Here is a 14,701-nt window from a genome sequence, read left to right on the forward strand (position 1 = left end):
AGCTCAGCCTTCTGTGAAAAGACAATGGGAAAAGCACGGGGGAAAATATAAGAATTCCAGTGAATACCAAGTGGAGGCAAAGGAAAAATATACTATTTGTTTAATTAAACCGTGGTATAATCAACAAAAGGAAGTTGATGGAGTGACATAACGTTTTGGAGAAACTTAAAAGCTCACGTTCACAAAGTCATACAGTGCCGGAAATAAAAAAGAAATCACATATCAAACTGAAAAGGCGAGTTGTAGCCCACTGTCTGAGTGTCATATGAAAGCTTATTATGGTACAGAGAAAAAAAGGCACACGGTGGGGAAAAAGCACGAAATGTCAACTTCAATCTCGACATTTCCACTTTAATCACATAGTTTATTTTGTCATTAAAGTAGAACATCACAAAACTTCTTAATCTTAATATTGTTTAATTAACCAGTTTCTCAAATCACATCGTAATTAAAGTATAGCACGTTAAATGCTTTGTTTTGTATTTGATCTTCTTTGTGCTCTGTGTGTGAATCACTACTTGCTTCTTAAACAGGCTCTCTTCCTTTGACAGGACACAGAATCCATTACATTCATGATATTACAGTTCTCTGAATAACTGAAATACTAAGATGTATGCGTGATATCATTTTCATGATGATAGGAGTTAAAGCATGTTATTAAACATTGGAACACGGCGCAGTGATTGTGTGTGAACTTCGATGAAATTATTTATTGCAGCAGTACTCATGGGCCGATCTAGGCAGAGAAAGAATCAGTGGCTCCTTCGCCCGCCTATGTCAATATGTTATCTTATGCACGGTGGATGGCCACGTCCGTTGCGGACACTGCATAGCCGCCTCGTGCTCATTACACAAGAGTTTAACTTTTGTCGAAATTTGCCGCTGCGTTTTTAGCTGTGTCGTTATTTTCTCTTTCTGTTTTATATTCAATATATATTGGCATGGCCGCTCCTGCAGCCCTTGCTTTTCTTTCCCCAAGTAACCGATTGCCATACAATCATCTCTGTAACAGACGTTAAGCCATCTGTAAGCTTAGAGTGCAGATTCTTCAAAACATTTAAGGAACATTGAAATATCTTCGTAGTACATGTTAATTATTCTATCCTTCACGTCAGTCCCAGTGAAGAATATAGATTATTTAAATGAAGTTAAAGTTTTATCTGTATAATAAACATATTTTACTGCATTTCATCTTAAAAATGATATCGTCATCATATGTAAATACACGCTTTATAAAGTGGCTCAGGTTGTGCGATATTATAACTATAGTGCAAGTTTACAGTGAGGTAATTGTACTTATAAGTACAAACAATTCAACAAGGAGCACTTGATTGAGTGCGTTTATAGTTCTTGGGATGAAACTGTTTCTGAACCGTGAGGTCCGTACAGGAAAGGCTTTGAAACATTTTGCCGTGGCTGAGGTAATGTGTGTTTGAAGCTGTATACCGATAATTCTCTTTCCGGTCAGCTGCTGCTGTGATTCACACTCGGATACAGTGATATAATACTTCGAGTGGTGCAGTGAGAGTAATATGGAAAAAGATGATCCGCTGTGGCAACTCCTAACGGGAGCAGCTGAAAGAAGAAGAAGGTGCAGTTAGAGTAACAACGCTAAAGCAGTTATGGTATTTGGAATACTATGGCTATTCCCTGGACCATTATATTGTTACAAGTTAATTACAATCAGATGCATTACACTAATAAACGATATGCGGTTAGTTTCAGATGTACTGTATTTATAAAGCAGCGTCAGGAAAATAAGGAGTAACCACACAGGAACAGTAGCATTGCTTTGACGCTGGGTGCCGCCAGTCTGCAAAACCGAGCGGAGAACTTGCGTACGACAAGGTATGAGATACCGTGGAAAAGTGCGTGGCTTTACACCAAGTGTAGGTTTTATTCATCGCGATTTGAACGTGGAAATTGTCTTAGGCAACATTTCTGTGTGCACGCACCGTTTATACATGAGGCCCCTGGTCCCTGCATTACACCAGATGAAGTCCCCAAAATTGATTCAATTGAGAATTCTGCATGATATTATATCATCTTTAGACTTTAGACACACAAGGTGGACTGAAACGGTGTCCTTTACTGTTGGTCTTCATGTCAGCAAATAATAAATAAATTAGTACAACATACACCAGAAAGTTCATCACATTCAGGTTCTGTAACATTTCCACTCTGAAAGTCATACATTAATTATTTTGTTATGTAAGTAACACTTTTGTTTTTTTTTAGACTTTACTCACATTTAAGGATGGAAATAGTGAAATGGCTCACTTGTATGTCATGAGATCACAAGACTTTTATTTTTAAAAAGTGAAAGAATTAAAATGAAATCAAAATGGTAATCTTCTTCAACTTGTAATCTATTATGACACCTCTTAGCTAAGCATGCCAAACATCCTTTAATACATTCAAGTGCATCACATTGAGGATAATTGCAAATGGTTACCTAAAAATATTTTTCTTACAATATCATTTTTCCAATATGTCCAGTACTGTTAGAGTGGCAAGAGGTGTACTTTATCATACTTCACACAATGAGCAGCATTTTGTTTCCAGACACTTGTCACACTATCATACACGTGTGAAAAAGGGACCAGCTTTTGTACGCAACAGTTTACAATACAATTTGAAGTGAAACGCCTGGCTGCACAACTATGACTGTGCCTTGAAACAAATACAAATGGACAATAACAATACATAACTTTATCAATTTAAAAATCATTAACAGAATTATACATATGCAATAATAATAATAATAATAATAATAATAATAGTAATAACAAAATAGATAACTTAATTAACCTAATGGGCATCATGTATTTCTAAACACTTTCCTTATTTAACATACAGATGGATTGTGGGAAAAAGCTGCTCCTCGGGCTCTCTGAACTGAAATGTTGTCCAGCTTGTTCTCCAGAGACTGAACATTGGCTAGTAAGCAGGACACTGGGCAGCAGTGGTCAGTGTGCTCTGCTCCTGCACCTTTTATGCACTCCAGTGTGTTTCCCTCGATGTATCTCTCGGGTGTGTCTGGCTGATATTGTTGTACTGTTTAGGAAGGATCTCATCTGGCCAAACTGACTCAGCGAATGTGGAGTCAGATAGCTGGTAAGTGGCCCACTGCCTTATATTTATGGGTGAATGTCGATCATATTAAATGCAACCCAAAGTAGTGTGTGTAAAAAAGTTAATAAAATAACAGTTAACATTAAGTACAGTAAATCTGATCGACTAAGAATGGTGACCGTACTCAGCAATGCCATCTTAACACATGTACTACATATATTCTTTATTCTGTAAGGTTTTATGTGCAGTTTGAACTTTGTATGGCATTCTGCTACTAAATAATAAATAAAACAGTGCTCATACCAGCTCAGACAATTTCTTGCACTTTATTATTTATTACATACTGTAATGGATGTTAGTGTGATGAATCATGAATCATACATGTGCTCCCAGGCATGTATTGCCAGAAAGAACCAAGAGATAAGAAGTACTCTAGGAGCTGAGACATGAAAAAAGAAGTAAAACAAACTAAAGTCAAAATTGGAAAAACAAAATAATGGATGAACAAAGCTAAAACAACAACCAAGGTCAAGAAAACTTGAAAGCCTGAAAGTCAAAACAATTTCCCAAACTAATTTTAGAAATCTATCAGCTGATTGCTTTCATTTTAGCCCAGAAGAATATATGCCGGTCAAATCCTCCTGAAAACGATAAACATCATGGTGACCTCTATGTGGAGGATAAACAAGACTACTTTAAAATACACAGCTGATACGCATAATACAATCATTAAGCAAGGAAAATAAATGCCAGAGAATCTAATGCTAATTAGATGGTTCTGTTATGGTGCCTTTGTTCAACAAACACAAAATAATACAGAGAGTGATAAACAAGCAATAGCATAAAGTACCAAACAAAGGTAAAATCAGCTAACCTCAGATTTATCAGATGGGGTGGCTCACCCACTTGCCTACTGCTGTAACTCACTGTGTTTACCAACCATATCTCTTGTTCTTTCTCTCTCAACCTCGGTTTCTCTTCCTCACCCATTCAACTATTCTCTGGCTGTGAGCCACGTTTAAATCCCATCCTGTGGTTACTTTTAAGGAGAATTATGGCCTTAGTCAGGGTGGCCTTACATTTGTTCTAGGGACACCGGGCTAAACCTGTGCTTAGAAATTCCTGATGTCACTGTACCACTGATCCTTTTATTGTCTTTAAAGTTCCCAAACTTCAGTACAGCTAGAGAGAGGTTTAGAGAGATATAGCAAGTGCTAATATGTTTCCTTCGGGGACTGTTTGGTCTCTGGCAGCCAGTAGGCACTGCTACTTCAGGCATTTCTTCACTGGCCTCACTCACCTTCTGGGAAGAGGGCCAGACATCCATTTTAACTGCTGGCTCGACTTTCTTCTAGCAATGTTCTGCTACTCCACCTAATGCACTTCTTGATCAAGTAACACACAGTGGCCCCACACTGGCACACACAGGGCCTCTCCTGCAACCAGTCTGGCTCACTTTCCTTTTAAGAAGCTGTCTGTCGGACTTTCTCCTGCTTTGTTCCATTCTGATGGCACCTTTCCCTTTTCATAAGGTAAATATTGATGAAGTCATGCTATGAAAAGATTTCTTTCATTTTAGTGTTTTAATACACTGAATACAGATATTGTATGATATTAATGGGCCTAGCTCTCCCTTAGCTTTCTCAGGCAGTCTCGGTACACTGTGTTATATATATATAGATATATATTCTGGAACATCCCCGAGAGCACAAAACACTAATTATTGTTCATGTAAGTCAGTGGATATATTCATTTGGCCATTGTTTACTCTAGTGACTCTGGTTTCCTTTCAGGTTTTCAAGACATGAGATAGTAGTAGGATGTTGTACCGTGTTAGCCATTATGAATGTAGTGAGAAGTCAAGCAAAATGACACCTTTTATTGGTTAACTAAAAAGATTACAATATGCAAGCTTTTGGGTTTACATCTTGCCTGAAGAAGGGACCTGAGTTGCCTCGAAAGCTTGCATATTGTAATCTTTTTTAATTAGCCAATAAAAGGTGAAATTTTGCTTGACTTCTCAAGACATGAGGTGAAATTCATTATTTTATTCTATTTTTTCCATCAAATGTGGTGAGAGATTACCTGTGTGTTATTGTTTTTTACCTTAAGTAATTTATTCCTAGTGAATGAATAAATGAATGACAAGTTGTAGTGGAGATCTTGTATTATTTGTTGATGCTACTTATAACAATACACAAAACACACAAAAACTGGTGCAAAACATGCACAGAATTATCAAACACACTCTCCAGGACCCATCAACACACACACACACACACACGCCCAGCACAAGATTTTTCCTTTCCACATAATCAGTACAATGAAATGACTTCCTGGAATGTGGTTTGCAAGCACTTATGTGCAGAGCCATTAGTTTCTTTTCATATAGTATCTATGGTTTCAGAGAGAATGTTAATGAGCTGTTCAGACAGTATGTTATGGAAGAATAATGTGAAATATAATAGGATGGTTATGATTCACAGTCTGGTGGTCCCAGTCACAAACCGCACCTGGTCACCGAATTTCGCATGTTGCTCCTGTGTCTTTATTGGTTATTTCTGCTGGCAACTCTAAAGTGAGTGTCTGTGAGTGTGTCCTGTGGTGGACTTAAGCCTGACACTATCAGGGTAAGTTGCAGACCCTCATGCCAAAAACTGGATTAAGTGAACACAAATAAACAGTTTTATTCACCAAATTTGTCACTCCATCATATATACATATATATGTACAGTATGTGTATGAGTATCAATGCAGTCGATCAAATTTGACTCAGATCATGTAAATGGGGTGTTGATGAGATAGTTTATAAAAATAACAAATTCCAATAACAATTTTTCAAACTAACACTTGTCACGCAAGAGTGCTTAGGGAGTAGCTTAAAGAGCTAAAGAGCAGCACGAAATCGCAAGGCAGGGGATGACGATGGTGTGCTAACTTTTTTTTCTTTATTTCGACAGGAAAGACAAAAAAATGCAGCCATGAATCCACCAGAATACTTTAGCCAGTAGAACAAGCCGCTTCCGGGATCCTTCCTTCCCTCTAATCGCCCTATGATGACGTCACCACATCCCGTCTACCTCAGTGGTTCCTTTCCCAGAATTCCCATTCCATTCCCGTCCCCACATTTAATGCCTGCCATTTTCATCTGAAACTGTCTGTTTTCATGCTTGACTCAAAAATCTGTGAAAAACAAACCAGTTTACAGTATAAGGGGACGGACTCCCCAACTCTTTCAACTTGTTGTTTGTGCTTCTTTTACACACTGTTCTTGGAAAGACTATGCCTCAGATAAATGTGAAAAATGCGAGTCTAAATGGTACAAGTCAGACATACAGGAATGGTGCTGCAAGGCTAAAAATAATTATGGATACCTTTGCACCCATTTATTTTATTGTTGTAATATTTTTATAGTGAATCATTCATAAGGTGGATCTCCAAATTAAAGTTTTAATTTAATAATTTCTTATTTACACGTGTTATTTAGATAGATAGATAGATAGATAGATAGATAGATAGATAGATAGATAGATAGATAGAATAAGGCACTATATGATAGATAGATAGATAGATAGATAGATAGATAGAAAATCACTATATAATAGATAGATAGATAGATAGATAGATAGATAGATAGATAGATAGATAGATAGATAGATAGATAGATAGATACTTTATTAATCCCAAGGGGAAATTCACATACTCCAGCATTTAAATGGATAATTTATAAGAGAATTTGTATATTTGGTGAGATGAATCTTTGAGTCTTTAAACTATGAATGTATATTTTACAGATAATCATTAATAATTATGATTAGAAATATATATTTTTCTTAGCATTCTTAGAGGTGTCCAGCACTTTACATTCCATAGCAGCTGATTTCGATATCCAGCTTGCAGTCAGGATTTACTCTGGTGAGTACTATAGTTTCACTTAAATTAAGCATATGGCTTCCCTTTGTATGTGAACTGAAACAACAAAGGTACACAAGTGCAGTGTCATAATCTTGAAAACTGTAACACCAGTGTACATCTACTGCATTAAAAAACACGGAGGTTTGTGTCTCCAGTACCTCACAGCAATCTGATTGATCAGTTAGGTTTCACTACGGTGGGTTGGCGCCCTGCCTGGGAATGGTTCCTGCTTTGTGCCCTGTGTTGGTTGGGATTGGCTCCAGCAGACCCCCGTGACCCTGTGTTCGGATTCAGCGGGTTGGAAAATGGATGGATGGATATTTAGGCTTCAGTGACGAGACGAAACAGAAAGTGCGAGACACAGGAGGAGGAGTAAAAGTGCATGCTGAGAGATGGAAAGTATAAAACCGGACAGGAGAACACAAAGATGACTTGAAAATAATAAGTGAGTCAACAGTACTGGAATACACTTGAGATAAGAGAGGTTCAGATATACGTCAATACATAGGAAAGGTGCTGAAGTACGCATAGGGCAATAGATAGTAAATATTTTATAATTATTCTATATTATTTATTTTTTTGAAGATTGTTTATCTTATGCATATTTACAGAAGTTTATCATTTTCCTGTCTTATGATGCTTCAATACAAAGAACATGCACTTCTTGCACTATATCACAATTTTTCTTATTTGACAGAATGTGTTGGGATCCTTCATTTTTGTTTAAGGGACACACCTTTGGAAACGAGCCAGAAAAGGTAGTAGAGACACTTAAGTAATTCCATGATTTTCCTTAATGATTACTGTACTATACTGCTGCACCCTTATGTACCGTCTCGCTCTATCAAGTCAGCAGACCAGATGCATTTACGTGCTCCTAAGACACAATGCAAACTCCGAGGTGATCAGGCTTTTTCAGTTGCAGCTCCAAAACTCTGGAACGATTTTTCAATTGCACGTTAGGCAGGCTCCTTCACTTGTTGTCTTTAAATCCTATTTAAAAACACACTTTTACTCCCCCCTGGCCTTTAACCCAGTATGATATGTTGATAATCTGTGTATTTTTATTATAAATCTCTTATGTGTTTCTGTTTCTTTTACCATTTGGTTATTGTGTGTCTCATATGTTTTGTTTTATTGTACAGGACTTCGGTCAGCCTTGATGTTGTTTTTAAAGGGCTTGATAAATAAATAAATAAATACTGTAGCATATGATCTCCAACTGATAACATATGAACAAAATATTATATTATTATTATGCTATCTATGACTTTGCCCTTTCCATTACAGACACATGGAGATTAAGGGCAGGTCATGAGCCAATCCAGGATGCGATGCTAATCCACCGCGAGGCACACACAGACATACCTCCACACTCATTCTCGGGTAACCTTGGGCTTGAACTTCAACCTAACCTGTCCAATGAACAAACAGCCACTGAAAACCGTTGCAGCAAAGGCCTGGCAAATTATCAGTAGGGTGGAAATCCAGCACTTGCAGATGGTCATGGGTTCCAGAGTTTAGGCAGTCATTGACTGCAAAAGATTTTCAACCAAATGATCACTATATTTATAATTATGTTAGTTTGTCCAAATTCTTTTGAGTCCCTGAAAAAGGGAAACCATGTATGAAAATGGCTGTCATTCCTAAACAGCTCATTCGATATTTTTGGTAAACCCCTTAAATTAAAGCTGAAAATCCATACTTCTGTCACATAATGATTGCTTTATTTCAAATCCTTTGTGGTTCCATACAGAGCCAAAATTCTAAAAATTGTATCACTGTTCAAATACTTATGGACCTGACTGTATGTGCAAGTGATAAAACAAGTTTCAAAAAATGTATTAAACCTGAAATAAACAGTTGTTTAATTTATTATTGAGATATTATTAATTATTTTCAGATGACTGTAGCATGCAGCATTGACTCATTCACATATACAGTACATAAAGGAAGAAAAGTATGCGTTTTTGTTAAAATCAAAATTAACAGAGTAGTATGTGGCTGAGCAGGTATTGTCCCACTAGAGGGCAGCTTTTCACAAAGCTATTCTATACTGCTCAAAAAAATAAAAGGAACCCTTTTTAATCAGAGTGTAGCATCAAGTCAATGAAACTTCTGGGCTATTGATCTGGTCAGTTAAGTAGCAGAGGGGATTGTTAATCAGTTTCAGCAGCTTTGGTGTTAATGAAATTAACAACAGGTGCACTAAAGGGGCAACAATGAGATGAGCCTCAAAACAGGAATGGCCACTGACATTTTTCCCTCCTTATCTTTTTTGACTGTTTCTTCACTAGTTTTGCATTTGGCTACAGTCAGTGTCACTACTGGTAGCATGAGGCGATACCTGGACCCTACAGAGGTTGCACAGGTAGTCCAACTTCTCCAGGATGGCACATCAATACATGCAATTGCCAGAAGGTTTGCTGTGTCTCCCATCACAGTCTCAAGGGCATGGAGGAGATTCTAGGAGACAAGCAGTTACTCTAGGAGAGCTGGAGAGGGCCATAGAAGGTCCATAACCTATCAGCAGGACCAGTATCTGCTCCTTTGGGCAAGGAGGAACAAGATGAGCACTGCCAGAGCCCTACAAAATGACCTCCAGCAGGCCACTGGTGTGAATATCTCTCACCAAACAATCAGACTTCATGAGGGTGGCCTGAGGGCCCAATATTCTCTAGTGGGCCCTGTGCTCACTGTCTGGCACCATGGAGCTTGATTGGCATTTGCCATAGAATACTTGAATTGGAAGGTCCATCACTGGTGCCCTGTGCTTTTCACAGATGAGAGCAGGTTCACCCTGAGCACATGTGACAGACGTGAAAGGGTCGTGAGAAGCCATGGTGAACGTTATGCTGCCTGTAACATCGTTCAGCATGACCAGTTTGGTGGTGGGTCAGTGATGGTCTGGGGAGACATATACATGGAGGGCGCACAGACCTGTACAGGCTAGACAACGGCACCTTGACTGCCATTAGGTGTCGGGATGAAATCCTTGGACCCATTGTCAGACCCTATGCTGGTGCAGTGGGTCCTGAGTTCCTCCTGGAGCACGACAATGTCCAGCCTCATGTGGTGAGAGTATGCAGCCAGTTCCTGGAGGATGAAGGAATTGATACCATTGACTGGCTCTAACATTCGCCTGAACTAAATCCAATAGAACACCTCTGGGACATTATGTTTCAGTCCATCCGACCCGCCAGGTTGCACCTCAGACTATCCAGGAGCTCAGTGATGCCCTGGTCCAGATCTGGGAATAGATCCCCGATGACACCATCCTTCTTCTCATTAGGAGTATACCCTGATGTTGTCATGCATGAATACAAGTACGTGGGGGCCATAAAACTGCTATCGTGGGCTGAATCAGGAGTGGGCAGGAGGAGGAGTGTAGGAACCTAATCAAGGACTTTGTTAAATTGCGTGACTCAAACCACTTACACCTGAACACCAGCAAAACCAAGGAGCTGGTGGTGAACTTTAGGAGGCCCAGGCCCCTCCTGGACCCTGTGATTACCAGAGACGACTGTGTGCAGAGGGTGCAGACCTATAAACACCTGGGAGTGCAGCTGGATGATAAATTGGACTGGACTGCCAATACTGATACTCTGTGCAAGAGACGACATAGCCGACTATACTTCCTTAGAAGACTGGCGTCCTTTAACATCTGCAATAAGATGCTGCAGATGTTCTATCAGACAGATGTGGCAAGTGCCCTCTTCTACGCGGTGTTCAGTGGTGGAAGCATAAAGAAGAAGGACGCCTCACGCTTGGACAAACTGGTGAGGAAGGCAGGCTGTATTGTAGGCACGGAGCTGGACAGTTTGACATCTGTGGCAGAGTGACGGGCGCTGAGCAGGCTCCTGTCAATCATGGAGAATCCACTGCATCCACTGAACAGTATCATCTCCAGACAGAGGAGCAGCTTCAGCGACAGACTGCTGTCACAGCCCTGCTCCACCTACAGACTTAGGAGATCGTTCCTCCCCCACACTATGTGACTCTTCAATTCCACCCGGCAGGGTAAACGTTAACATTATAAAAAGTTATTGTCTGTTGTACATGCATTTTTATCACTCTTTAATTTAATATTGTTTTTAATCAGTATGCTGCTGGAGTATGTGAATTTCTCCTTGGGATTAATAAAGTATCTATCTATCTATCTATCTATCTATCTATCTATCTATCTATCTATCTATCTATCTATCTATCTATCTATCTATCTATCTATCTATCTATCTATCTATCTATCTATCTATCTATCTACAAACTACTGAATACAATTTTGAGTTGCTACCATTAAATTTCGGCTACATGGACTAGCCTGTGCCATCATTTTTTCACTTTGATTTTCAGGGTGTCCTTGAATTCAGCCCTCTGTAGGTTGATTATTTTCATTTCCATCAAATGATGGGGCATCTTTTCATTCCCAACATATTACCCAGTCCATATTTGTATAGATATCCAGCAGGATTTTTTTCCCATTGAGATATGATGTGTTTTCAAAGTGTTCCTTCAATTTTGTTTTTATTAACAGTAGATAATTATATTATATTGTTATCTAAACATTAGAGTACAATTTCTGTGCATGTTAAGAAAACTCCTCTTTATCTGTAATTTGCATTTTTGTGATAAAGTGCTTGATAGATGTTTTACTTTCTTTCTCTTTTCCCTCTTCCTCTTCACATCAGCAGCAGAAATTGGATTTATGGAGGCAATTTTATATAACTCATCCAGCTCTAATGAAGCCTGTAGCCTGCACTGACGTCAGCATTTTATTTAAAAACAAGCCAAATGTGAAGTCTAAACTCAGGAGATGAGACTCTCAGGGCATTTAAATGGCTCCATCATTTGCCCTCTGCTATCTGTGAGTCAAATAAAGGTGGAGCTAGTTCAAGCTGAGGTAATTCTTCACGACAACTAATTTCACATCATTTCATACCAAAGTACTTAAAACATGATCATCTTACACAGATCAAACTGAAAATTCTATGAGAAAAGACGCATTAAGAGAAAACATCTAAAAGCTAGTAAGGAAAAGGTGAAATTAAAAAATATTGAGTCAGGAAAGAGTCACAAAGATCTTTTAGAAGTTAGTATGGACCATTTTTGGGACTCACATGGGCTGGGACTGCCAAGTAAGAAGTTTTATTTCGTTTTAATTGTCTTGTTTTTTTTTTAGTCATTTTATCTGTGTTGTTTGTGTCCTTGTGGAGCTTACAGTTTCTTTTCTGTGTCTGTATAGTTTTTTTTTCTGTGTTGATTCAGTATTTTTTTCTAAATTCCAACCATGTGATCATTAGGTTAGTTAGCAACTCCAAATTAGCCTAATAAGAGTGGGTATGATTTGTGCTTGAGAGTTCCCAGCAGTGGCCTGTCAATCAATGCCTGATGCTGTCAAGATGGACACCAGCCTTTGCAACCCCAAACTGGATTAAGCAGGTTTGGTAATGACCTAATTGAGAGACATTGCATTTATTTATTTTACTTTTCACATTTTCTTATACAGTACTGTGCTTTTCCAGGAATAGTTGTGAAAAATACTTTTGCTGACTGACCTTAATTTCATGGCTTTTAATTCAATCAGTATTTGACTTTTTTGCTTTTAAATTTCCTATAGCCTTTTGTTTTAAATAATGTCTTTCTTGATCAATTTAGTCCTTTTCTTTGTTAATTTTTTTTTAACATATGCATTTTTGCTCATAACCCAGGATGTCCTTGAAATAACAGCATATATTATTTATAGTACAAGTGACTTTGCTCTTCCATTCTGCATTTGCAGCTGTTTCCTCATTCTTTACAATGCTGCTTTTTGATGATTATATATGTATATACATTGTGGTCCCCGGCCGGGCTCCAGGGCTTGTGCCTCCTCCAGACCGCGAGGGGGCGTCCGTCCTGGTTCTGTTGGGGGCCACGGGTGGAGGGCTTGGAAGCCCAGCCCTGTTGGGGCCCGTGGTCACCGCCAGGCGGCGCCCCGATGCCGGTTTATCCCGTATGGTCCTCGGCTGGGGCTGGAGCCCGGCCGGGACGCCTTGGAGGACCAGAGGAGGGCGAGTGCCTCCTCCAGACCGAGTGGGGGCGTCCATCCTGGTTATGCAGGGGGCCTCAGGTACAGGGCTTGGAAGCCCAGCCCTGTAGGGACCCGTGGCCACCGCCAGGCGGCGCCCCAGTGCCTAATTATTCCGGGGGGAAGACTTTATGTGGCGCCTGGAGAGCTGCCAGGAAGACAGCCGACACTTCCGCCACGCTAGGGCATGGCTAAGGAGGGAATGCCGGGAACACCTGGGGCTCATCCGGGAGCGTTATTTAAGGGGCCGCCTCCCTCCAGTCGGGGGTGGAAGTCGGGAGGAAGTAGACTGAACTGGAGAGAGAGGACGGGAGGTGGCCAGGAAGGCAAAAGGACTGTGTGGCCTGGACTTGGGGAGATCGGTGCAAGAAGGCACTGGGGGTGCATGTGAGAAAACTTTGTACATAGTGTATATAATAAATGGTGTGTGGTGACAATATAATGTCCGTCTGTCTGTGCCAGGGCCAGCGTTCACAACATTATATATATATATATATATATATATATATATATATATATATATATATATATATATATATATATATATATATATATATATATATATATAGTCACACATGTGCACATTCGAGGCAGCTAAAGGGCTTGAGTAAGGGCAATTCCGAGTCAGACCAGGATGTGGCAGAGTGCACTGATTGTTTTTCTCACTTTCCTGCAGACCATCCATGGGAGATTCCACCTGGCCCTGTTGACGTCATCTCTGGGTCCGAGCCTATGAAGGAAGACCTTTGATGTCACGTCCAGGCTCAAGCCTATGGCTGAAGATCCTAATGAGCCTGACCCAACTCACTTCACTTCCTGTCTCCCCCTTTAAAAGACTCCACCTTTTCCCTATTCCCTCGGTTCTGTTTTGGACTCGGTTTTGTGCACATCAGTGCTGTTATACATTTTGCAACTTTGCACTCAGGATACCAATATAAGGGTGGCTGCCCCAAACCTTTTTATGAGTCTTATGTCTGTTTTTTGCGACAATATGTTAATATATAATTCACTACTATGGCTGTTTGTTTGTCTGCCCAGGATTTTAAATCACCTGTAGCTTGCAAATCGTTTGAACTATTGACCTGAAATTTGGTACACATACACTATGTGATGTCTACTTTTGGGGGTGTTGATTGACCTCCAATGTTATTCGATTTTTTATTGTTATTTTATTTTATTGTAGAATCAGCTCTCGGCAGCGGCCAGCAGGGCGGCCATGTGGCGCATGTTTATGGGCGTCGTTCTCATCCCTTACCACCTTACCCGTCACTTCCCCAAACTCTTCATATCTTAAATCATTCTTGAGGCAGATTGAAAATTTAAGTGCCAGCTTAAGTGAAAAATTAAGGAAAACATACTAAGTAATTGCAACACAAACACTGACTTAATTAGTTTTAATGCAAAAAGATGCCAACGAAATAAGAGAAGCAGTGGGCCGCTAGGGTGGAGAAAAGAAGAGCTGCTCAGGAAGTAGCAAGCGCATCAACCTCTGAGCACATGAATGCTAAACAGAGACAGAGAAAATGGATGAATGCTCAAGTCAAGTGTATTCACTGCACGCTATCGTGCAGTGCGCTGTTACTGTATATTATATTTTTTATATTGTTTTATTAAAAACAGGGTAATAATAATCTTTAAAAATGT

At 39.6% G+C, this 14,701-nt stretch overlaps 1 protein-coding gene across 1 annotated transcript in view; it reads right to left on the bottom strand.

Moving 5' to 3' along the window:
• Positions 1 to 14,701, bottom strand: part of plcxd2 (phosphatidylinositol-specific phospholipase C, X domain containing 2) — a 67,548-nt gene that overhangs the window by 24,610 nt on the left and 28,237 nt on the right. The window lies entirely within an intron of this gene.

The sequence above is a fragment of the Polypterus senegalus genome, chromosome 2, assembly GCF_016835505.1.
Source record: "Polypterus senegalus isolate Bchr_013 chromosome 2, ASM1683550v1, whole genome shotgun sequence".
Classification (NCBI taxonomy): Eukaryota; Metazoa; Chordata; class Cladistia; order Polypteriformes; family Polypteridae; genus Polypterus; species Polypterus senegalus.